This window comes from Saccopteryx leptura, chromosome 9 (genome assembly GCF_036850995.1).
Source record: "Saccopteryx leptura isolate mSacLep1 chromosome 9, mSacLep1_pri_phased_curated, whole genome shotgun sequence".
In the NCBI taxonomy this organism is placed as follows: domain Eukaryota; kingdom Metazoa; phylum Chordata; class Mammalia; order Chiroptera; family Emballonuridae; genus Saccopteryx; species Saccopteryx leptura.
This window is the reverse complement of record NC_089511.1, coordinates 44,077,604-44,104,018: the sequence shown is the minus strand read 5'-3', so window position 1 is coordinate 44,104,018 and position 26,415 is coordinate 44,077,604. Positions and strand designations below refer to the sequence as shown.

The 26,415-nt window shown below is 45.9% G+C and overlaps 1 protein-coding gene across 9 annotated transcripts in view; it reads right to left on the bottom strand.

Moving 5' to 3' along the window:
• Positions 1 to 26,415, bottom strand: part of SIPA1L3 (signal induced proliferation associated 1 like 3) — a 326,815-nt gene that overhangs the window by 165,890 nt on the left and 134,510 nt on the right. For all 9 annotated transcript variants that reach the window (XM_066348334.1, XM_066348335.1, XM_066348331.1 and 6 more), the window contains one exon: positions 19,753 to 19,820. The gene's annotated coding sequence lies outside the window, so the exon portion shown is untranslated. The remainder of the gene's footprint in view (positions 1 to 19,752; positions 19,821 to 26,415) is intronic.

The following is a 26,415-nucleotide window of genomic DNA, read 5'->3' as shown; positions in this document are numbered from 1 at the left end:
TGACCATGTGGAGAGGTAACAATAGGGCAGCGCCTCTTGCAAGCCAAGGACAGGGGTCTCAGAAGAAACCAACACTGTTAGCACCTTGATCTTGGATTTCCAGCTTCCATAATGTAGAAAATAAATTCTGTTTAAACCATCCAGTCTGTGGTACTTTGGTATGAATGGCAGCAATACAAACTAATACACTAGGTCACAGAGCCAATTAGTGCTGGAACCAGAATTTAAGCCCAAGTCATCTGGACCCCTTAACAGTATGACTGACACAGCAAATTGTTCACAATGGTTATTTTATCTCTAAAAATGAGATAGGGGGTGAGTGCAGAGAAAGGAGAAACAAGACTTTCAATTTTTTACTTTGTATACTTTTATAACTAAATTTTTTAAAATTCACACATCACATTTTTAAAAATAAAAATAAAACCACACACATGGAAATGAACATATACCACCACACCCAAAAGTGGGAGAGTTGTCTTTTTACAGGTTTCAAAACAAGCTGTCTCTTGTGAGGAACCACCAGGAAGAATCCAGAAATGCTGTCACAGGCTGACAATCTCAAGTCAATAAAGGAAAAGAGGATAAAATATTTGAATTTTTATAAACTTTAAAACATTCAATAATAGTAATAATAGTAGTAAGAACTGCTGATATTTTCATATCACATATATGCTTGATAGTGTGCTAAATACTTTCTATATTATGTCATTAAATCCTCAAAATATCTTAGGATATAGAGTATAGATACTAGTATCATTTCCATTTTCTATTTAAGGAAGCACTGAAGCTCAGAGAGGTTAAGTAACTTGCTGGGTTAGACAGCAGAGTCAGAATTCAAACCCAGACCACTCAGCTCCAGGACTTACCCTTCATGACCTTATGAGGCCTTCATCACTGAAAGAGCCACTCATGGAAAGTGAAGCCTGAATCAGGGTAGCAGGTGCAGGAAGAGGCAAGAAGAGGCGTTCAGCCAGACTAGTAATAAGAGCATTAAAACCCCAGACCCCACCTCATCAATGTGACACAAATTAGGGAGCAAGATAACAGCAAATGGTGATGAGCCAATGGAAAAGCTGGACGCTCCTGAACTCTGGGGAGAGCATGGGCCAGAGCAGCCTCGCGGAGAGCAACCCGGCTATCCATCCCCAGGGTGGGAGAGAGAATGCCTGGCTCCTCCCACAATGCAACCCCTGGATATAAACCCAGGTCTTCAGGAAGACACGGGTATGTGGGTGCTCAAGAAAGTGCTGTCTGCGAGGTGTGGAGCTGGGGGTGACCTGGATGCTTAGCTTGGAGCCTAGTACAAAATGAGTTGTTTTATTATCATTATGACCAGTGGTGGGATTCAAATAATTTAACAATCGGTTCTCTGACCGTTTTAAGTATAAAAAACAATATACCGAAAAGTAATTTATTATTCCATGCATTAAATACTTAAAACAATAAAAGAGGTACACAAAATTAGGTTATAAGAAAGTTTTAAAATATGAATAAAGCCTGACCAGGCAGTGGCGCAGTGGATAGAGCGTTGGACTGGGATGCAGAGGACCCAGGTTCAAGACCCAGAGGTCACCAGCTTGAGCACGGGCTCATCTGGTTTGAGCAAAAAAAAAAGCCCACCAGCTTGAACCCAAGGTCGCTGGCTCCAGCAAGGGGTTATTCGGTCTGCTGAAGGCCCACGGTCAAGGCACATATGAGAAAGCAATCAATGAACAACTAAGGTGTTGCAACACGCAATGAAAAACTAATGATTGATGCTTCTCATCTCTCTCCATTCCTGTCTGTCTGTCCATGTCTATCCCTCTCTCTGACTCACTCTCTGTCTCTGTAAAAAAAAAAAAAGAAGAAAAAAAAAGAATAAAAACATATTAAATAATACCTGACAAAAATGATAAAACTGTTAAATTTAAGATATTTCCCTATTGCCTCTTGACTGGCATCTTCACTTGCAATTTTTTCACCTATGGACGGAATATTATTACGGGCACTTAGAATACACTGTTGCACAGATAAACATTAAGAAAGAGTAAGGAATGTAAATTTGTGATTTCCATATTGGGCAGCTGCCCAGGTACCCACCTTAGAACCCTGATTAGAAGTGCCATTTTAACAACCAGTCTCTGAACTCAACAAAAAATTAGGTATCAGTTATATTGAACTGGTGAGAACCAGCTGAATCCCACCACTGATTATGACTTGATGCTATCTATCTAATTACTGAAGTAATGAAGTACAGAAAATGTGTCCATTTTGAGTGTATAGTTGGATGAATTTTGACACGTCTACACGTTTGTAACCTACACTTCAAACAAGACATACAAGCTGGTCAATAGCACATATTTAACTGAATGCGTGGTTCCTTTCCTCCACTTCCCAATCTCAGGGAGGGATCCCATAGGCACACGTGTTTTGGGGGCCTTATGATGAACAAGGGTAATTACAAACTATTTCTTTCCACATGATAGATGAGGCTGGCGCCAAGGACCTTCCTTGTTCGCAAAGCCCTTTCTCAGCCCTCTAAACTGTGATCAAATACGAGGGAATTCTCTCAAGTCAGGATCTGGGAGTCATCTCTGACCCCCTTTCTTTTTTCTGTTTAGTAAGAGAAGGGAGGCCGAGAGACAGACTGCCGCATGTGCCCCGCCCGGGATCCACCCAGGAAGCCCATTAAGGGGGTGATGCTCTGCCCATCTCCAGTAGGTTCCTTTTCTCCCCTTGCAGGTCCCCCTGTCTTCACTTGCTCAAACCAGATTCTCAGACCTAAATCCCTCAGTGAGGTAGCCAGTTATCATTTAAAAATGCAGCCCTTCCACAGTGGCTACACCAGTCTGCATTCCCAACAGGGCATGAGGGTTCCCCTTTCTCCATATCCTTTCCAGCACTTATTGTTTGTTGATTTATTGATGACAGCCCTTCTGACAGGTGTGAGGTCAAATCTCATTGTGGTTTTACCATATTTCCCCATGTAAAAGATGCTCCCATGTATAAGACGCACCTTAATTTTGGGGCTCAAAATTTGAAAAAAAAAAAAGTACTACATAAAGTTAATGAACTCAAGTTTTATTCATCATAAAATTCATACAACTCCTCATCACTGTCAAAACTCCCATCCATTAGCTTGTCCTCATCTGTGTCTGATGACGAATCACTTGTCTTCAACAATAGCGCAAAAACAAGTGTGAAAAAGCAGGAAACGTTTGCAAGTAAAAAAAAAACTACAGCCACTGTATAAGACGCACCCAGTTTTTAGACCCGGATATTTTTAAGAAAATGTGCGTCTTATACGTGGGGAAATATGGCAATTTGCATTTCTCTAATGATTAGTAACATTGAGCATCTTTTCATAGGTCTATTAGCCATTTCTATGTCCTTTTTGGAGAAGTGTCTATTCAGGTCCTTTGCCCATTTTTTCATTGGATTGGTTGTGTGTGTGTTGAGTTTTATAAATTCTTTATAACTTTTGAATATTAATACCTTGTCAGATGTATCATTGGTGAATATGTTTTTCCATTCAGTGGGTTGTTTTTTCATTTTGTTAATGGTTTCCTTTGCTGTACAAAAACTTTTTAGTTTGAGATAGTACCATTTGTTTATTCTTTCTTTTGTTTCACTTGCCTGGTGCAAGGTACCAGAAAATATATTGCTATGACAAATGTTCAAGATTTTACTACCTATGTTTTCATGTAGTATTTTTTATGGTTGAGTCTAACATTGAGTTACCTTAAAAAATTAAAAGTGGAACTGCCTTATGACCCAGTGATTCCACTTCTGGGAAAAGATCTAAAGAAACCTGAAACACTAATTAGAAAGAATATCTGTACCCCTATGTTCACTGCAGTGTACTCACAACAGCCAAGATTTGGAAGCAGCCCAAGTGCCCATGGATGAGTGGATAAAAAAGCTGTGGTACATTTACACAACGGAAAACTACTTGGCCATAAAAAAAAAAAGGAAATCTTACCTTTGTGACAGCATGGATGGACCTGGAGATTATTATGTTAAGCAAAGTAAGCTAGTCAGAGAAAGACAAATACTATATATTTTTACATATATGTGGAATCTAATGAACAAAATAAACTAATAAAAAAACAGAAAAGGATTCATAAATAGAAAACAGACTGAGAACTGTCTGAGGGTAGGAGGTTGTGGGAGTTGGGTGAAGGGATTAAACAAAAATACCAACCGACCAACCAACCAACCAAAACCCCCCACCAAAACTTGCAGACACAGACAACAGTACGGTGATCACCAGAGGGAAAGGCGAGTGGGGGGAGGTGGGGGGGGTAAGGCAGATAAAAGGTGATGGAAGGAGACTTCATTTGGGGTGGTGAACACACCATACAATATACAGAAGTACACCTGAAATCTGTGTAATTTTATTATCCAATGTCATCTCAATAAATTCAATTAAAAAAGAAGAAAAATGCAGCCCTGTCTGAATCCTTCTGATACTGATGTCAGAGTAAATTCTAAAATCCTCCCATGGTCTAACCCAGTGGTAGTCAACCTGGTCCCTACCGCCCACTAGTGGGCATTCCAGCTTTCATGGTGGGCGGTAGCAGAGCAAGCAAAGTATAAATAAAAAGATAGATTTAACTATAGTATGTTGTTTTATAAAGATTTATTCTGCCAAACTTAGCAAAAATCCAACATAAAGTACTTGGTAAGTAATTATTATATTATTATATGCTTTAACTTGCTGTAACTCTGCTTTATAAATTTTATAAAGCAAAGTTACTTCCCTACTTTATAAATCACCATTACTGTGGAACCGGTGGGAGGTTAGAAAATTTTACTACTAACAGAGATACAAAAGTGGCGGCAGGTATAAAAAGGCTGACTGCCCCTGGTCTAAGGGGTCCTGTAGTCTGTCCTGCCCATCTTCCTGGACTCTCTGGACCCAGCCACCCTCCACTCCACCTTTCCCTTGCCTCCAGTCTCACTGGAAACAATTTTTAATAAAAAGTTTTACTGAGGTAATTGTAGACTAAGATACACTTGTAAGCTATAATATAGAGATACCCTAATACACTTTACCTAGCTTGGTAAATGGTAACAATTTGCAAAATCATAGTATAATATCATAACCAGGAAACTGACATTGGTATAATCTATTGAATTTATTCATATTTCCCGTACTCACTTGTGCAGGGTATGTACTCTATTCTATATAATTTCATTACATGTGTAAGTCTGGGTATCCATCAAGATCTGAACATTTCATTATTGCAAAGATCCCTTGGGTGACCTTTTATAACTACATCAACCTCCTTGTAACCCCCATCCCCAAACCCTGATAATCACCACTCTGCTCTCCTTTTGTATAATTTGCCCGTTAGAAATGTTATATAAATGGAATGAATCATTCTGTATGTGACCACTTGGGATTAGCTTTTTTCCACTCGGCATAATTTCCTTGGGCTCATACAAATTGTTGCCTGTATCAATAGTTTGTTCCCTTTTATTGGTATTATTCCATGCTATGGATGGACTACAGTCTGTTTAACCTTTCATCTGCTGAAGGACATCTAGGTTGTTTCCTGTTTTTGGCTACAATAAATAAAGTTGCTGTGTACAGGTTTTTGTATGAACATATGTCTTATTCCTCTGGGATAAATGCCCAAGAGTGCCATGGCTAGGTCATATGAGAGTTGCATATTTAGTTTTTAAGCAAGTGCCAATCTGTTTTCCAGAGTGGCTATTCCATTTGACATTCTCGCCAGTAAAAGTATGAGAGACCCAGTTTCTCCACATTTTTAATCACTTGGCAACTTTGGTTCATTCATTCAACAGATATGTACTGAGCAATTCCCACATGCCAGGTACTAGTCTAGATGCTGAGTTTATAGCAATAAACAAGATAAATAATTTGTGCAATCAAATAGGAGCTGACATGCTAAAGGGTGTAGATAGGCAATACACAAGTGCTATGAAGAAAATAAACAGGGTGCTGTGATAAGGAGAGTGTGTCAAAAGGGTAAGCAGGCAAGAGGTTTATAGCACAGTGATTATGAAGTCAGATGGCATGGGTTGGAATCCTGGCTTCGCCACTTCCTAGCCATGCAGCTCAGACAAGTGACCTGACTTACCAGTGCCTCAGTTTCCTCCTCTGAAAACTGGATAGTACCTATCTCATAGGGCTGTTGGCAGAATTAAGTGAGTCAATACTTATAACACACTAGCAGCTAAGACCAGGCCTGGTCTCTGTGAGAACCTCTTAACTACCCAAGTGGCACTGCTAAGAAGACACAGTTATAAGCTTTGTAGGTTTCCTGAGACATAATGCACCCAAAATGTCAGAAGGGAAGACACCCCTCCCCACGGGTCCAGGGCCCACCTTGCTCTGAGACAGGGGTGCTGTGGGCACAGCAGAGGAAGGGACGGCAGGGCCCCCCACTTATCTAGCAACTGCAGAGGCCACTGCAGCATAGGACGTGTCAGGCTGGAGGATCAGAGGAGCTTCTCAGGGTACCCGGGCCTCTCTCTCCCTGGATAGCTGACCCCATTCCCAGGCTGATGCAAGCTGGCAGACTCATCTGTTTTCTCGTTGAGGGGCTGGGGCACAGGACCTCCCCAAACTCGTGGCCCATAAAAAACCATTTCCTTAGCAGTGCTAAGAAGACAGAGGTAATCAGGCAACTCCCCTCCCCATCCTGTCCCTCCTCTTTCCTGGCCCTGGCTGAGAAGGAACTGCGAGAAGCACATTGGTTGGCATCCTACAAAAGCTATAGGGAACTGGGTGGGGGTGGGGTGGGAAAGGGTGCTGTTTGCAGCTCCAGGCCTGGGAGGAAATGAGGCCATCTTTGCAGGCAGTAGGCTAGGGTCCCTTCTTTGAGAGGAAGAAATAATGGGTCAGTGAGGCCCCAAGACTTTCTAAAAAAGAGGCAGTGTGGTGGTGACCTGTTTTGCAGGCCACCCAGTGGCCCGGCCCTGTTTCTTTCTCAGGGATTGAGTCTGGAACCAGGACACCTTTTACCTTATATAAAGCTCCTTTCAATCCTGCAGACCGAGTGGCCAGATGACAGCACAGCACTTCAAGGTGCCATAGGGCGGCTGGAGTCTGACCCTGACCCTGGCTTGTAGCACTCAGTACAAACTGTCCAGGAGGAGGAAGGGAGTCAGTACACTAAGTCTTGAAAGCCACAAAGAAGTTAAAAAACAACAACCCAACAAAAACCACCCACTGCTCTTCTTCAAACCCTGCTGTGTGCCCTGGCTGGATAGCTCCATTGTTAGAGCATTGTCCCAAAGCTCAGGGGTTGCCAGTTTGATCCGCAGTCAGGGCACATACAGAAACAGAGTGATGTTCCTGTCTTTCTCCCTCCCTCCCTTTTGTTCTCTAAAGTCAATAAAACAAAACCAAAACCAAAAAAACAAAACCCTTCTGTGATGCCCAGGGGCCACGGGAAGAACATCCAAACCTCTAATGAGGGCTCACCAGGTCAAGTATGACCAGCCTGCTGACCATCCCTTCCCTCTGCTCGAGGCACACTGGTGTTCTACAACAAACCCCAGGGCCTTTGTACATTCTCCTCTCTCTCCTCAAACATCCCAGGCCCCAGCCCACCTCCAGGCAAGTTCCTGTTTATCTTTCAAGTGTAGGATTACAGGTCTTTTTTTTTTTTTAAGAGGAGAGGAGATAGTGAGACAGTCCCACAAGAGCTCTCTGACCAGGATCCGCAATCCACCAGCAGCCCCAGGTCTGTGGCCATGCTAGAATCAACCCGAGTTCTTTTTAGCATTTTAGCACCTGAGGCTAAAGCGCTCAGAGCAACTGAGCTATCCTTAGTGCCCAGGCTCACGCTTGAACCATTAGAGCCACTGGCTGCAGAAGGGGAAGAGGGAGAGAAGGGGGAGAAAGAGGGGGAGAGAAGCAGATGGTTGCTTCTCTTGTGTGCCCTAACCGGGAATCAAATTTGGGACGTCCATTCATCAAGTCGACACTCTATCCACTAAGCAAACTGGCCAGGGCCCAGGTCACTTCTTTAGAAGACCTCCACCTCTAGCCCTGTTATTCTCTCTCAGGGCACTCTGGACTTTCTCTTATTCTTAAGAGTTTAATTACCAGTTAAATTAGGTGGTTATTTGAATGATTATTTCATATTTATGTTCCCCACTAGACTATACGTGCCATGAATAATGGTAATGATATTATTACTTTTAACAACAGTTCACATTTATTGAACACCTACAGGGTTTTATAGCATTTTTTTCACTGACTTCTGACAACAGCTCCATGAGGTCAAACCTATTATTATCCCATTTCACAGACAGGAAAGCCATGTGAGTCTCACAGGCACTTGGTAAATGGTTAGTTAGGGGTACCCAGATTCTGGGTTATATTTCCAGTTACTCCTTCCCCCTAGTACCCATGGGGGTAGGGGAGAAGCCCACTGAGGACAGCAGCCCGGGTCCCCAGGACACACTGCCACACTACGGAGTGACAGCCTCTGATCCCAAGGGCCCTTCTGGTTCTAATCCTTCTCCAGTCCCAGAAGACATGAACTTACACATTTCTATTGTGTTCTGTGTGTCCGGCATAGCCTGAGCACTAAAGACACTGCAACGAACAAAACACGTGGGGTCATACTGTCACACAGCTCGTGTCTGCTGAGGACACGGACACGAGGCCCTGTCTCTCTTCCGGAAAAAGATCAGTGGTCAGGAGAGGGGAGGGAAGGGCAGAGGACTAGCTGGAGCACAGGAGAGCTTTAGGGCCATGAAACTACTCTGTATGATACACGTATTGGAGGACTCACATCATAAATCTATCAAAACCCATGTAGAACCCACAGTGAACCCAAACAGAAACTACGGGCCTCAGTAATGATATATCAATACCGGTTCATAGTTGTAACAAATGTACCCAATTAATACAAGAGGGAAGTAATGGGGAAGTGGGTGGGGACAGAAGGAGTTTGTAAAACTTTGTACTTTATGATTTTCTCTAAAACTAAAACTGTTGTTAAAGAAAAAATTCCGTCTCTCTTGAACCCGCTCACATCAGCCATATGTCCCTCATATCCAGCGAGCTAGCAGTCATCTCTGGTCCCTCGTCTCTCCCTCCTCGGCTGGTCTCAGGACCCCGTGCTCTCCTGCCGCCCCAACCGGCCTCCTTTGCTGATTCCCGACCGTCTCTCTGGACAGCTTTTCTTTTCCCTGTCCACACCTTCCTTGGTGATCTCAACTGGTCCAGGACTCCACCACCGCTTTCCCAAGGACTCACATTTCCTTCTCCAGCCTGGCCTCTCCCCTCAACTCCAGACTTGAAAAGCTCGCGCAGCTGTATTTTCGATTCTTCCCAGCACCTTCACCTCCTCCTTGCAAACCTTCTCTCTGGTGCTAAACTCTATGCCTTTGCTCTTCACCTGGTGTTCAGGCCAAACCCTTGGTGCTATCCTCCACCCCTCTTTCTGTCACCCTGACACCCAGTCCATTCACACTGTCAACTCCACCTTCAAAATATGATTATGCTGGACTGAGGACATAGCAAGAGCTTCCTCCCTGGTTTCTTGGCTCTCACCTCCTGCTCCCACACACAGCCAGAGGGCCTCTGTTTATGTGAGTCAGATCGTGTTCCTTCTCTGCTCAGAAACCTACCACTGTACATTTGGGAAAAGGCCTCAGTCACTACCAGGCCTCACGTCATTCTCTGATCTCATCACCTCCTGTGTTGTCTTTATTTTAGCCACTGCGGTGGGTGTTTAATGGTATCTCACTGTGGTTACCACTTGCCGTTCCATGATGATGATTAAGGATGGTGAGGTACTTTAAATAATAATAATGATAATAATTATTAACATTTACACAGCATTTATTATGTGCCAGGCACTATGCTGAGTACTTTATATATAAAGCTGCATGATCTCTTTCCAACCTGTTCGGCCAGATGTGTTTCAGAGTTCTGGATAATTAGGATTTTAGAAAGGCAATACAAAGCCTCAGAATAACTGTCTTTCTGAGTTTTCATATTATTTTATTTTGAACAAAGTACTGCTTAGAAAAGACTTAGAAAATCTTCTAAAGACTTAAACAATGCTAGTTTTGGCACCAGTAAAAAAGGAGAAATATGACAGACTCGGGAGCCATTCCTGAGGGACTGACCTCACAATTCTAAGTATTATAAGTCACTTAAACAGGCTCTTTAAAGACTTTTAGAAAGCAAGAAAGGGATAATAACTGTAAGCAACATTCATTTAATTTAAACAAAATACTTGATATAAAAGTCTTACTGTATACAGAAGGCCATTTAAACTAGAATTTGGAAAACTGAAAAAAGTGTGGAAGGCCATACTACCAATGATCTTGAAGTGAAGTGCCACTGTGGGGGGTGAAACAGATTCCCCTGAATTGGCACTATTCTCCATTCTGGAACGATCAGTCTGATTGACTCAAAAGAAAGTGCTTATGTAACCATTTATGTATGTTCACATTTATTCATCTACCCATTTCAGTAACTGTCGTTAAAAGACAACTAAGTTTTTCAAATGTAACATAGTAAGTTAGTGGTTACACTTTAGACATTACCACTACACAACTAAAAGGGGAATAAACCTGTCTGATGATTTATGACTGGACTCTTGAGGGTTGGGAGACAGTTTCCAGCGACACCACAGTATAAAATTCAAGAAGTGCCACGTTGCAAACACTTCCGATGAATACGGAAATGAAATATTCTGGAAATATGAGCAGATGACTGAAAAAGTGAGTAATGATGATAAAGATGTCTGTGAAGAGTGCAACACTGTTTTGTGATATGTGAGAGGATATAAGCAACATTTAGAATCCAACATTTCTGATATGATTCTACAGGTGTCACTAAATTAAAAAATATAAATTGGCAGCTGACTGTTACTTATATCCCTAAATATTTTGAATGAACCTCAAATTTTTAAAAGTTTTCTCTTTGGAAAGATGGGAAGTCACCTTGTTTTGGGGCACATATGGTATTTTTTTAAAGTACAAGCAGTTTAAAAACCTGGAAGGTACAAATCAGCTTGAAAAAGTAATTATCTTGGAGGATTCTGGGTCTTTTGGGTTTTTTTTGTTTTTTTTTTACACAAGTATGACTTGGATAGTCAGACATGCAAGCAAACAATCTAGCTTTATAACATGAAACTCACCCAAGAACACACTAAAGTAGTAGTCCTCACCCTCAGCTGCACCCTGGAAACATCTGGGGAACTTTAGAAAAACATTGCATGCCTAGTCTATGAACTGGTCCAGGGTGGGGCCCGGGCTTGGTAATTTCTTAAAGGTCCCAAGTGACTCTGATATGCAGCAACAATAAGAATAGTTATCAAAGCAAACATTTTCAAATTTTTCTAGAGAACATGTTAGTATCTTTTAGAAAATAAAAAGGTTCCACAGTCAAAGCAGGTTTTTTCCTGAAATATTTCTCAGAGCCTGTAAAATGCAAATGTGCACCATGACTTGACACGCGGAAGACACAGTAGTACATGGCAGACGTCCATGTGTGCTGAGCGTTCCTTCTTTCAAGCAGCCATGCGGTTAGCAATCCCTGCCCAGTCTGCCTCCTACCCCCCACTGTCCCAGGCTAGTCCTGTCCTCCATCGCTTCCCACCTGGACTGTGGCAGCTGCCTCCTCCCTGCTCGCCCACTGGCCCTATAATTCACTGCTCACAAAGATGGGCTAGCAGAGATCCTCTGGGCACACAAAGTTTGAAAATGCTTCTGTTCCCACCTGAGACTTCCTGCAGGGTTCCTAACTGTCACATGATTGTGGAAAGGACCTGCCTTAAGGTGAAGGCAGCGTCACAGACAGCAGAGCTGTTAGCAGAATAAATCTGGGTCCTTGATGCCATGTTGAGCTGTCATGTCATCAGCCTTGAAAGAGGCCCAAAGAACCCTTGGACTTGGGGCTGGGAGCCCACCTGTTTCCTGATGGTTTAAGCCAAAACAAATGGGCTTTCCTATTACATGTAAGCCCAAAGCATCCAAACTATATGATCTCTGCTAAATTACCCTATTTGTTGGTCATAAGTTTTCATCATGTAAAATGACCTTAATTATTTGCTTTTCTTATTCATTGTCTGTCTTCCCCTTCTGGAATGCTAACTCCCTATTTGTGTCTGGTATGTCCCTAGTACCCAAAACAATGCTTTCCAAAGGGTGGAAACTCAGTGTTCATTGAAAGAATGACTGAGCTCATTTAATTCTTTCAACAGCTCCAAAGGCAGGTGTTACAAATACCAAATTCCTTCCACAGCCACGCAGACCCTGCATGGTCTGCCCTGTTCCACCCGCATTCACGATCCTACATGTATGCCGGCCATCTTCCAGTTCCTCCACAGAGTCAAGCTCCTCCCCATACCCAGGATTCCACTGACGCTGTTCCCTCTACTGGCAGTGCTCCCCCCACTGCATTAAGGCCTACTCATCCTTCAGGCCTCCTCTCAAACGGCAGTCCTCATGACAGTCCTCTCCTGATCAATACAAACATGTCAGGGCCCGGTTGGACATGCTCTCCTGGCTCCTCCATCTGGGCACTCAGCACAGATGTAATTACAGAGCTGCTTCTGTAACAACTTACTTAGATTTTGTTTCTTCCACTGATCTGAGCTCCAAGAAGGCAGGGACCCCTCTGTACTTCCAGAGCCCTTCAAAGACCTGGCACACAGTAGGTGCTTAATAAAAACCACACCTGCCTCTTGTGGCCAAGATATTTGCTGCTCACGGAATATCCATTTTCAGCTCCTTGCAGTTGTCCAGGGTCATACAACCAGTTCCAGGAGTGACTGGAGTGTACTTTGTCACTCTCTAAGTTCTGTTGTGTGACCCTCTAGGTCCCTTGTCCTGCTGTAGTGATCCTGGAGGCTGTGTGTTCCAGTCCTGAGGCTTCAAGACAGGGAGCCTGTTAGCCTGGGTCCCTGATGTACAAGGTTAAGCCCCATCCTGATATGCCTTATGCTATGAGTAAGAAATTGACATGTGATGTGTCCCCAACTGCAGGATTTCAGGATTAATTTGTTACTGCAGTAAAATCCTGCCTATCATGGCGGTCCTGGGGACAGCAGCTAGTGGAAGAGGCAATTGTGGTCACAGACTGGGAGGTGAGGAGCAAGGCAGTGGGCTCCAGCTATCAGTACTGAGCCTCAGTGAAAGGACCAAGTGGGAGACAGAACAACTACAGATGCTCCTTGACTTAAGACGGGGCATGTCCCGATAAGAACAGCGTAAGTTGAAAATACTGCAAACTGAAAATGCATTTAATATACTTACCTACCACACACCACAGCTCAGCCTCTCCTACACTTACATTAGCTTACAGTTTGGCAAAACAATCTTGCTCTGCTGCCCAGCACCGCAAGAGCATCTTACCACATACTGCCCAGTCCTGGAAAAGATCAAAATCGAAAATCTGGAGTATGGTTTCTACTGAATGCATGTCGCTTTCGCACCATTGTCAAAGTTGAAAAATCGTAAGTCAAACCATCATTAAGTTGGGATGTCTTCACTCCCTGGGGAATCGCCACTTTCGGTTCCTGATGCAGGAGATGAAAGGACTCAGAGCCCCATCTCCCTTCAGACAGAGCTTGCCTCAGAGGTCCTCATCAAACACAGCTCCTTAGGGATCACAGCAAGTCTCAGCCCCTGGGGATGGGAGGAAGCTGCTCAGAAGTCCTAATACCCTAGAAAACACTATTAGCTGGAGGAAGCTGAAACAGTAAGGCTGCGTGAAGGGCCTGGACTAATTTGGGCTGACAGCCTTCCCATGGAATCACCCACTGGGGCTCTGCCCTCCCGGCTCCATCGCAGAGAATAAATCATACTGTCAGGTCTAATTTGGGCCTCGGGTGATGGACTGAGCAGAGCATCTATGCGTTCTGGTCACAGAGGTCAAGGGCAGCCCATGTGCTAGGGGCCAGTGCTGAGAGGCCTGAGGACTAGATGGAAAGGGGACGGGGAGGACAACAGCTGTGGGTTTCCAAACAGACCAAAGAAACTCCTGTCTTCTCCCACAAAATTTACGGTCCAGGCCTCAATTGTACAAGCCCTGTTCCCAGAGCACAGTTCTAACATATCCAGGCACCACACAAGCTTGGGGCTGGCCATAAAACAAATACATTTTGTGAATAAATAATCATAACAGCAACAGTTAAAGTTTATTATCTTATGGGCAAGTGACTAAACAGCCTAACCTCCGACATGTAGTAGGAGCTGATGAATGGAAACACCATCATCATGATTATCTCATCTATTACGTGACCACTCTGTGCCAGGTACTGTTCTAAGTACTCGAGGCTCATAATCACCTTTCAAGGCAACCTTAGGAGAAACAGAAGGCCTCAGCATACCATCTTTTTAGGAGGGTATGCCTGTAAGCCTAGTGCCCAACACAGGACCAGGAAATGGGATATGCCCAGTCAATGTTTGTTGAATGGATGGATGGAAACCCAAGTCCAAACCCTTCATTTTAAAGAGGAAGGGGTAGAGATTCAGAAAGAAAAAACTGCTACTAGCTGTATCTCTATTCCTCTTCTAAGGCCCACCAATGCTTCCAGGCGCCCTTCCTGACCCCCAAGCAGGGCTGGGCGTCTCCCCTGGGCTCCCATTATCCCTGGCTTCCCCCATGCAGCCCTGAGCACTCTGGGCTATCACTGAGGGCCCTCACTGGATGAGAAGCCCAATGAGTGCAGGACCCACCCAGGCATGAAGTTGTCTCATTCAAACCTCAGTGTGACAGGGACAGGCACAGAGGAGATGCATATTAAATGTATGTTAAGTTGACCAGCAGAACCCTAGAAAAGGAAGAACCCCAAGGTCAGAAGCCTCATTCTGGGAACAACGGAAAGCACAGATTCCATACAACTGTTTGGGAAAGGGAGGCCAAGAGAAGTCTTCTCAGCCAAGGGCTGCCAGGAAGACAAGTGAACCGGTGCTGCTCACCAGGACCCAACCAGAACCAATGAAAGGTAGTTACAGAGTCAATGTGATTCACAAGAAAAGTTGTTATGATCAAAATTCTCTGAAACAAAATATGCTGCCCTCTTCCTCCCTTGCTGGAAGAATTTAAACTGAGGCCAGAGAGCTACCTGTCTGATCATCCAGGACCTCTTAGGAGGCAACGAAGTCCAAAGTCACGGCTGTGGAGAAAAACTGCAAAGGTTCCCACCCCGACTCCTCTATTTGGCAAATGGCTTTACCACTCTGGGCCTAGTTTCTCAGTTTCCAAGCCATTCGTCTGGGGAGATTACAGTAGCAACTTCACAAGCTGGGTGTTAAGGACTGAAGGAGATCACGCACACTAAGTGCTTCCAGAAGAGACTTGGCACAGTCAGCACCCACTCATGTTAATTGTTTTTCTCCCCCTGTGGGCTGCTAACCCAACTGACACTCTCAATTCCCTTTTTCTTTGGCTTCCTCCTCCTCAGGAGAGGCTAAAAAGCTAAATGAAATTTCCCACTCTCCGTGGAGCTAGGGGAGGCCATGTGAACCATTCCTGGCCAATGAGATATAAGTGGAATCTTTGGGGAGGAGGGGACTTTGGGAGTGCTCAAGCAGTCCAGAACTGAAACACACAGGCTGTTGTTGGAGTTAAGCTTCCTCCTCCTTGTTCTGGCTGAAGCTGCAGCAGCAATCTTATAACCACGAGGAAAGGCCAAGAGAATGAGAGGTTCCGACATGAACATTACTCGGGCTCTCAGCTAATGGCAGCCAAGTTACTTCCAGGTTTCCTGTGATGGGAGACAAACCAATCCTCGTGTGTTTAAGCTGACCTGAGCTGGGCTGTCTGTTCTTGCAGCTGAAAGCCATCCTGGCTAATGAACCTAACATGACATAAATGGCTTGCTCAGGGGCACATGTCCATGGTAATCGTTTGCCAAACATAGTTCAGGTTCCTGGTTGAGAATCGCAGATCTAGAGGAGAAAGAGTGAAAGGCCAGCGAGCGCAGTGTTTACCAAAGCTCAGCTGCACTTCCTTTTCAGCTGCATCCAAGTTCTATCTGTACAATTACTTATTCAACATCTTCTTTAAATCAACTCACTCCTGCCCTGGCTGGGTAGTTGGTTAAAGCATCATCCTGACATGCCGAGGTTGCAGGTCGACCTCCGGGTCAGGACACATACAAGACTCAACCAGTGACAGCATGAGTAAGTGGGACAATGAGTCAATGTTTCTTTCTCTGTTTCTTTCTCTAAATATCACTACGTAAAAAGAAATAAACTCACTTTTATGCGTACATATATATACATATATTTAGAAATGAATCTTGGCCCTGGCTGGTGGTGGTGCAGTGGACAGAGCGTCAACCCAAAGTGCCGAGGTCACCAGTCTGAACCTGAGGTTACTGGCTCAATCCGGAGGTTGCTGGTTCGATCCCTGGTCAGGGCATGTATATGAAACAATCAATGGGTGCACACTTAAGTGAATTAAAGATGCTTCTCTCTCTCTCTCTCTCCTTTCTCCCTTTCTTTCTCTCAAAAATAAAAAAAAAAAAAAATGGGGAAAAAATTAAATAAATAAAAATGGGCCTGACTGGTGGTGGTGCAATAGATAATGTTGACCTGGGACACTGAGGACCCAGGTTCAAAACCCTGAGGTCACTGGCTTGAGCATAGGATTATCCAGCTTGAGTGCAGGTTCACCAATTTGAGCACGGGATCACCGAATTTCCCATGGTTGCTGGCTTGGGCAAAGGTCACTGGCTTGGCTTGAGCCCCCTGGTCAAGGCACTTGATGAGAAGCAATCAATGAACAACCAAAGGATGCAACTATGAATTGATACTTCTCATCTCTCTCCCTTTGTATCTTGTCTGTCTCTCACTAAAAAAAATAAAGAGAAATGGTATCTGTGTTACCACCAAAATGTGAGACAGAAATCCTCTGCAACAAAGGTAACTCAATAAATACAATGAACCTGACCCGGTGGTGGCACAGGGGATAGAGCATCAGCCTGGGATAACAATTAGGACCCAGGTTCAAAACCCCAAGATCGCCGGCTTGAGTGCGGGCTCACCAGCTTAAGCGTGGGGTCACTGGCTTGAGCGTGGGATGTTCTGGCTTGAGTGTGGGATCATAGACATGACCCCTGGTTGGTGGCTTGAAGCCCAAGGTGGCTGGCTTGAGCAAGGGGTCACTGGCTCAGCTGGAGACCCCCAGTCAAGGCACATATGAGAAAGCACTAAGGTGCTATGAGTTGATGCTTCTCATCTCTCTCCCTTTTTCTCCAACAATAAATAAATAAATACAGTGAAAACAAACAAAATATATTCATCCACATACAACTAAAAATGATCTGATAAGCATAATTTGGGGTCCGTGGACTAGCAAGAATTACTCATTTTTGTCCTCTACTGGGGGAAAAATATCAGAAGATTTGGCAATACTTGACATTTTCAGAGAACAGTACACTACAGGTAAGTAGAAACTATCCCTCAGAGAGGGGACAAATTTTTCTATTTGCCATGAACCCTGATCCAAAGTGAGATAATTTGTTTAATCTCCCATTGGGTGGTGGAAGAATTAGATCCGGCACCTGCCTTACTCCACTGAGGGCCTCCTCAGAGAGACCATTCCGGATCATCTTCTCTAAAGTCACCCCTGCTTACTCCCAGTCAGTCCCCTTCCTACTTTCCTCATCTCAGAATTACTTGTCCCCACACAATTTATACTGCGTTCACTTGTTTATCTGTCTATTTTTATCCTCCAGTAGAATGTCAGGGAGAGGATTTTGTCTGTTTTATTCAGCCCTAAATCTCTAGTGCCTGGAACATACCAGGAGGTGCACAAAAGCATATTTATTGACAAAGGAAAAGAAGCAAATGTATGAGGAAATGAATTCCCATCTCCTGCTTTCCAGTTCCCGAGGGGTTATCAAGTAGAAAAATAATGCTGGTTCTCTTGAAGTCTCAGAGGCAATAGTAGAAATTCACTCAGACCTTGGGACCTTTCACCACATTAACCAGGAATGTGCTAGAAAAGAATGAGTATCTATGAAGTAATACAGAAATATATTAATAGCTGAAAGCTGAAATAAATGAGAAGGAATAGGTATTCCTTTCAGAATTATGCGGACAATTAATAAACGTGGAGGAACGAGGGGCACACAAAAATCACCATCAGGGAAATACCACAGTAATAATTACTGCAGGTAAGATTCACCTAACCAAGGCATGCAAAAAGTAGCAGGAGGTCTGAGGAGAAATAAACATAGTCTCAAAGTATTCCCCCACTCCATCCAGAATATCTATTCATTACAAAGGGAAAATGTTGCTTTACAGTGGAGAAATCCAGCAGACAGCACCTTAACCAAGGGATCCAGGTTACCACCACCGGTGGTAAGACGTGGACATCAAGGACCCGATACAATGCACTGAAGAGGGGACATGATCTCTGTGGTGTTCTGTCAAATAATGTATAACCCTCATCTAGTCAAGAGAAAACACCAGAGAAACTCAAAATGAGACATTCCACCAAACAGAGTAGTCCTCTTCCAAGGAAAGACTGAGGAACCATGACAGATTGGAGGAGATATAGGAAACATGACAACTAAATGCAATATGGGATCCTGGCTAGGCTTTTGGGACAGAAAAAGGACATCAGTGGAAAAACTAGTGAAATTTGTCATTTAGTTCACAGTACTGGACCAGTTTGAATTGCCTGGTTTTGTCAGTTGTGCTAAACTTATAAAAAAAAAAAAGTTAGTAAATAATTGTGCTAAGAAGCATCCTTTGATGGAAAACTGGTACCTAGAGACTGTCCCACAAACCAGCTCCTCATATCCAGGCAGAGCCTTCGGCTAGGATGAAAGAATGTGATGGTACCCAATAAACAGCCAAGAGAGAAGTTACTGGCTAGATTTACTCAGTCCCCAAAGCTTGAGTGCTCTCGGCAGCTGAGCCAACATCACTACTGTATCCAGAGCCTGGATGCCAGAATCTTCTACTCTCCCACTTTCCACACCGCTAGGGTCTCTCGGTGCTTCGAGGGTCAGACAATCCCCCCCCCAGCACCCTAACTGCATCCTCCCAACAAAGGACGGCATCCCACGTAGGCATGCCCCGGCAGGAATGCCACACCCTCCGAGGCCCACTCCCCTACGCAGACTCTACCCCAAAGAAAGAAGAGGGTGTTCACTAACAAATCCCCCAGAAATTCAAATGTAACATATTCAAAATATTTATATTATAGATATTTACCATATTTACATATTTTAATCATGCATAAATACTTGTACTATATTTTTTGCCTACAGAGAAATAGCACATACACACAGGTGGGTGGGTGATGGGGCCATTTTCCATCATGACTGTGCTGACAGTTGCACATCTGTATGCTTTGTCTGCACTCAAAAACCGTATACCCAAGAGTAAACTTTACTTTCTGTATATTAAAAAAAGCTTTAAAAAAATCACGTGACACACTGATGTATGCTATGAACAAAGATTTCCAAGGCATACTCTTGTGGAAGACAGTGAGTGGGAAACCGTCACAGAGGCATCCATTTAGCATGGCTTTTTTCTTTATATAGCAAAATAAAATAATAGGTGTGTATGTACATCAGGAGAAATGTTCATGAGCAGAAAGAGGTCTGTCAGGATACCCAGCCAACTCGTGACGGTAATCATCTCAGAGGGATGCTAGGCTTGCAGGTACAGTGGGGCAGTGAATGAGACTTCTGTCTTTCCCTTGATACTCTTTCGAATATGCTTTTTTAATAATAAAGAGGCTTATGTGTCCTAGTTGTAAAGTTTAAGCAGACAAATAAACAGTCACACTGTACTCACCCTTAGTATGTTCTGCACTCTAGTGTGCCTCGAGGGTCCCAGGAGAGCTGGTGTCAAGGACTGTGTACCTACAGAGAGGAAAAAATGAGGTTATGTCTTTGGCCAGGCTGAGCCTTCCTGCTACAGTACCCATCTGTCATTCACAAATTCACTCCCTCAACAAACATTTATTGAACACCTGCTCATGCTGGGCACCGAGAGGACACAAGTGACCGAGACCAAGCTGATGTCCTTGGGGAGGCAGACATCCCAGTAGGGGAGGAGACGATAAACACATAATATAAATGCAGGGAGCAGGGGGAGGAGAGTGACAGGGCTGCTACTTCAGAGTGGTCCGAGGAGGCAGGAGGAGAGGGCAGACACCTGAACACAGGAGACTACCAACTACATAATTATCTGAGAAAGAGCTTTCCAGGCCAGTGCGATGGCCAGCACAAGTGCCTGAGGCAGGTATATACACGCGGAGCACTGGAGTGGTGGAAGATGAGAACGGGGAGGCGACAAAGGCAGATGGTAGGTCATTATGAGGACATTTCCTTCAGGCACCTGTGAGAAGTGGCAGAGAAATAGCATTTGTCTGACTTGTAACTATATTATGATATTAATTTACACTTTCGAATATTTAGTATGCTTGTTCATATGTGAATGGATTTCATGAAAACTTTATATTAATATATACTTTTAAATATTTAGTATAGTTATTCATATTTGAATGGGTATTTCATGGATGAACGAATGCCTTCAGGCTGAGAAGCCATTGTCTATCTTGTTCAGCATCTCATTTCAGTTAAGGCCAGGAATTTACTAAGTCAAGGAGAAGTGATCTGAGAGGCCAACGCAGAACCTCCCTATACAGAATGACCATCAAATACTAACTCCTATGGCCAGGTTTTGTCCTAGCAGACATGTGCCAACTCATTTCACTCTCCTAATAACCCCAAGAAATAGATACCATGCTACAGAATGTTAGGGTTAAATTGGTGCCTTTAAAACTCAAATTCCCCTCACCCAACGTCCATAGGGCAACTTCTTCAGTAAACATCTGTAATGCTGGTGGCTGAGGCCAGGAAAGTTCACATTGGACTTGGGCAGACGCTAGAAAAACTGCAGAGTTGGAAAGGGTTGGGCCATTCCATTTAATAAAGTCTCACACGGTGGACAAGCACACAGGCAGGGGAAACCACCTCTCAGGCAAACAAACAGCAAAATGGCCCCTCACAGCAGCGGACAGGCAATCCGCACATCTGCGATCCCCCTTAGCGCAAGCACCCATAGCCTTATATAGACTATGCACACGTGCCTCTGCCACGTGCTTAAGCATTAATTAAGCAAAAGGCTTGCAGCTGGTAAACCAGTGAGCAAGCCTAACACATCTGCCCCACATTCCACTCCTTTAAAAGATTGCTCACTTCAAAATCTACATGCTAGGGCCCTGGCCAGTTGGCTCAGTGGTAGAGCGTCGGCCTGGCGTGCGGGAGTCCCGGGTTCGATTCCCAGCCAGGGCACACAGGAGGAGCACCCATCTGCTTCTCCACCCCTCCCCCTCTCCTTCCTCTCTGTCTCTCTCTTCCCCTCCCGCAGCCAGGGCTTCATTGGAGCAAAGTTTGCCCAGGCGCTGAGGATGGCTCTGTGGCCTCTGCCTCAGGTGCTAGAATGGCTCTGATTGCGGCAGAGTGATGCCCCAGATGGGCAGAGCATTGCCCCCTGGTGGGCGTGCCGGGTGGATCCCGGTCGGGCGCATGCAGGAGTCTGTCTGAATGCCTCCCCGTTTCCAACTTCAGAAAAATACAAAAAAAAAAAAAAAAAATCTAGATGATAGGAAACAGACTATGGCAATAGCAATAGCAAAAGTTACACAATTACAAAAGTGCCCTTCACAATGTTTCCTGAGCACTTGGCCCAGTTGTCACCTGGAGGTCCACCTCTAACTCCCTACCCCAGGGTAGGTGGGAGGGCCTGTATAGTCCAGGGCTGTGTCCATGGAAACCGTAGTGTCCTTGGTGCATCTCTGCAACTGGATGAGAACCAGTGCAGGAGGGCCTCCGCAGATGCCACCCCACCCCTGCTCCCCATCAGGGTCTCTCATAGTACTGTCCACAAGCGATGTGTCTATACATCAAGGGAGCAAGTGCCCCCCATGGGTCGCAGTCCAAGAGCAGTCCATGACAGCCCAGCTGTCTGTGCAAGTCACCAAGGTAAAGGCCCATTACAGGCACCTAGGCATACAGCTCTTCATTAACGGACCTCAGCACCTTCCACACTGTCCTGTCCGTTGCCACAGCCCCATCCAAACCCCTCAACAAGCTCACAGGGCCTGGTGGGGTCAAACACATTCAAGGCCTGTGTCACCTTAACAGTTCTCTTAGCTGCTGCTGCTGTAAAAAACAGCACCTATTACCTTCTAATGCCAACACCTGCTGCACATTAGAAGGGCCCAGTGGATTGCCAATTTCACATGGGGCCTCTGGGCCCCGCCCATCCCTGTTAGACGGGTCTCTGCCCTTCCCCCTATTCAAATTGGGACAACGGGTCTTGGGGATCCTGTAACATAATACCAGCCATTTTCCTGGCAGATGCCAGGGCCACCCGCTTCCCCTACTTTTTCAGCAGCTGGAACCTCTGTTCTGACTAAAGCTGCCACCAAAGCTCCAACAAGACTTTACTAGGCTTGCCATCTAATTTCTCTCTATCTGCCCTGGCTGCAATCAGATCTACCCACATCTGTGTTTGGGTAACTCGCACAGGCCCATTTCTCTTGTTAGGGGGCAGCACAGGCAGCAGCCTCACAGCCTCACGGTCCATCTCTGTTCCAGAGCGCGCACAATGCCATCTACCTCCTACGTCCCGCAGCCGCACCAAGCAGGCTGCCAGTGGCTCAGTGGGTTTCTGCCTAAATTTCACCCCAACTCCATCAGCTCTGCCCGGGTGTAGGGCTGGACCACAGAGTGCTCCACTACCTGGGGAGGAGGCTGTGGCTGCCCCTGAGGGACTCTTGGCTGCTGGGTCTTGACCTTGGCGACCACTGGCCAGGCTCTGAGTCTGCGGATGGCAGTTGCAGCCTGAGCCTCTCCCTCAGAAGAGTCGGAAACGCCTGCTCCCACCGACTCAGAGCCGCTCCACTAGCAAGAATGCAGCTCCATCTTGTCTGCCCGCTTCGGCTTCTGTGGCTGCCGGCTCTCAGCCTGGAGCCAACTCTCGAGCTCCTGGACCCACAGTTGTTTCTCCAACAGCTGTTGCTGCCAACGTGCTTCCAGGGAAAACTGCAACTCACGAACCCGAGCTCTTTGTCCAGAGACAGCTCCAGTTCTAGGAGCCACCGGCGCTCAGCCTACACCTCACTGCAACTCTCGGACCCTGTCAGCCTTCCTCTCCAGTGCTCGCTCCAGTCCACACGGTCGTTGGTGCTCAGTAGGCAGCTCATCCTGGAGCTTTTGACCTCGCTCAACTTCTCGCACAGAGTTCTTGGTTTCTTCTCACAGGATTGTAAAAAACAGCAGGCCCATGGTCCCCCAAAGGACAGCCATGGGGAGCCGTAACAATGACCAGTCCTGTACCTCACCCCTCAAGGGTGGCTGTGGCTCATACCCATCTGCACCAAACCATGCCCACTACACCAGATGTAATGCTGGTAGTCAAGGCCAGGCAAGTTCACATTAGATTTGGGCAGATGGTAAAAAAATTGCTGAGCTGGGAAGGGTTGAGCCATTCCGTTTAATGAAGTCTCACAACAGCGGACAAGCACACAGGCAGGGAAAACTGCCTCTCAGACAACAGCAAAATGGCCCCTCACAGTGGCAGGCAGGCAATCCGCCATCCACAATCCCCCTGAGAACAAGCACCCACAGCCTGATATAGGCCATACACACATGGCACTGTCATGTGCTCATGCACTAATCAAGCAAAGGGCTTGCAGCTGGTACACCAGCAAGCAAGCCTAACACAGCCGCCCCACAACATCTCCCTCACCCAACCTCCCTTCCCCTTAAGCAAACCCCCCTACTCTGGGAAGGTTCTAAAAAATGTCCCTGAGACAAGCCCATCATGAGGGGCCCGAGGGTCGGGAAAGGCAGACAGTCTGCAACCAAGGCAACTAACCCTGATATGGTAATCTAAGTATGACCAAGTGCAGGCAACCCCATGCCAGCAAGTGCCTGAACCCATGTATCTACCGCCCCTCCCACAACTCCACACTGACACCCTTTTGCTGGTCTCAGCCCATTTGCACCCAAGCACTTTTAAAATAAACTTTCTTTTTGGAACACACTAGCCTTGTGTTTTTGGTTTCTCCTGCGGTGTGGGGCAGTTGTTAGGCTTGCTTGCGGGGTTACCGGCTGTAAGCATGTCGTTACCTGATTGGTGTGTGGGTGTGTAGCAGCACCACGTGTGTAAGGTTATGGGTACTTGTGCTCGAGACAGATGGGGGATTGTAGATGGCGGATTGCCTGCCTGCCACTGTGAGGGGCCATTCTTGCTGTTTGTGTGCCGGAGAAGAGGTTCTCCCCTGCCTGTGTGCTTGCTTGTCCACCGTTGTGCAACTTTATTAAACAGTGTGGCCCTAACATTTCCCGGCTCCGCAGTTTCATTACCATCTTCCCGAATCCAATGTGAATCTGCCTGGCCTCGGCCACTGGCATTACACGTAGTTCTGTCTTTCATTCTGCATTCTGGTGCTGAAACCCGGGAGGTATGTGTGAGAGACAAGTCGAGGTTGTGACCGCAATCCCGAGAGGGGTGAGGTTTGCTGCCTGGGGAGTGGTGGGGAGTGGTAGCTCACCCCAGGCTTACCCCCTGATCCTGCCTCCCTTCCCTGTGGAGTGGAGGGACTAGTCCCCCCGACCCTCTGGCCACGCCTCCTGAACCCACCAAGAGGGGAAACTCCCTGTGTGGAGAAGAACTGAAAACTGGACACAGAGCTGCTGCCCTCTCGTTCTGCCCTGCCACATCCACACCTGGCAATAATCACATTCAGGCGAGTGACTCTAGCAGCTCTATAATCGGGCACTTTCCCGACCTCTCCCGCATCTCTTCCGAACGCTCATCCCGCAGTCCAGCACAGTCCATTCCCTCCTTATAGATTACTAGACCCTCACCCACCACATCATGGGGAACTCCTCTCAATTCTCCATTCCCCAGACAACCCCTTTAGGTTGCCTCCAAAAAGCCTCCAAACACTTAGTCTTACACCGGATCTCAGGCTGTCAGCGAAACAAGAAGTGGTCTGAGATCCTCTATGTCCAGGCCTGTTTGCACTCAGATCACAACCGACTTGGCAATTCTTGCTTTCCCTCTTAAATATCCCTCCTTCAATCCTGCCAACCACAGACACACACCCCCCCATGCCTCCTCCTCTGCTCCTCAACCTCCTGATTCCCAGGACGCAGCCCAGCCCCATCGCCACCAGAACTCCCTCCCTATTCAGTGCTGCCACTCTCCCCAACCTCCTCCCAGATTATCCCCCTGACCCTTTCTTTCCCAGCGCATCACATATATTTCATCTCCCAATCAGCACCCAACATCAGGCACAAGCTGCAGAAGCTGGAAAACAGCCCTCAAACTCCCCAAGGAGACCTTCTACACCTGGCCTTCAAGGTCTTCAACAATAGGGACAAAGAAGTCCCAAAATAAAAACTAGCTCAATTTCAAATGCTAGCCACTGCCATCAAGGGCCTGCAGACCCAATCCCAGAGCACCAGGGACGGTCCAAAAGGCAAAACTCATCCTATTAACACCCCACCAGGTGTTACCTAGGTGCGGCAATAAAGGTCATTGGGCCCACAAGTGCTCTAATCCAGGCCAGCCCCCAAACTGTGCCTCCTTTATAGTGGGTCCCATTGGAAATCAGACTGTGGCCTGGACCTCTCTAGGTAAGACCCCCTCCCTTCCTAGGCTGTCTGGCCCCCTCCTTTCCAGAGCTCATAGGCCTGGTCACTGGAGACTGACTGTGCCTGGGGACGAGTGCCCACATCTTCTGAGCCTTGGGCAAAACTTGATAGTAGCAGGTAGGCCAATTTTTTCCTCATAAATACTGGGGCAATTTACTCTGCCTTACTGGGGTATGAAAGTCCCCTCCAACAGACTGCGGTCTCTGTTGTGGGGATTAATGGATAAATTTCCCAACTCAGGTCAACTACACTTCTACAATGCATGCTAAGATCCCTCACTTTCAAACACGTCTTTTTACTTCTCCCCTCCTGTCCCACCCGTTACTGGGCCAAGACACTCAAAATTAAATACCACCCTCATTTTCTATAACCTCCAAAATCCTCTTAGCCTCCACCTCCACTTTCCTTCTACTTCTACAAAACTCAGAGGAAAAAAATTTCAACACCCTTTACAAATAGTAAAACTCAATGTAAAGAGGGGGAAAAAAAAGGCAGAGATTCCAAGATGGCAACAGAGTAGGCAGACATTCCAATGGCCACCTCCCAGGACCAAATTGGATTACAACTTAATTTAAGAACAATCATCGTGAAAAAACAATTTGAACTAAACAGAGGCCTCTATAACCAAGGATCACAGAAGAAGCCACACCGAGTCATGTAGGAAGTACAGAGATGTGGTGGGGGCTGCCCCGCTCCCAGGAGCGAGGGGCAGCAAAGTGTCCAGAGGGACTCTCACTGCGGGTAGAGGGACCCTGAGAAGTGGGGGTCCTCAGCCGCAGGC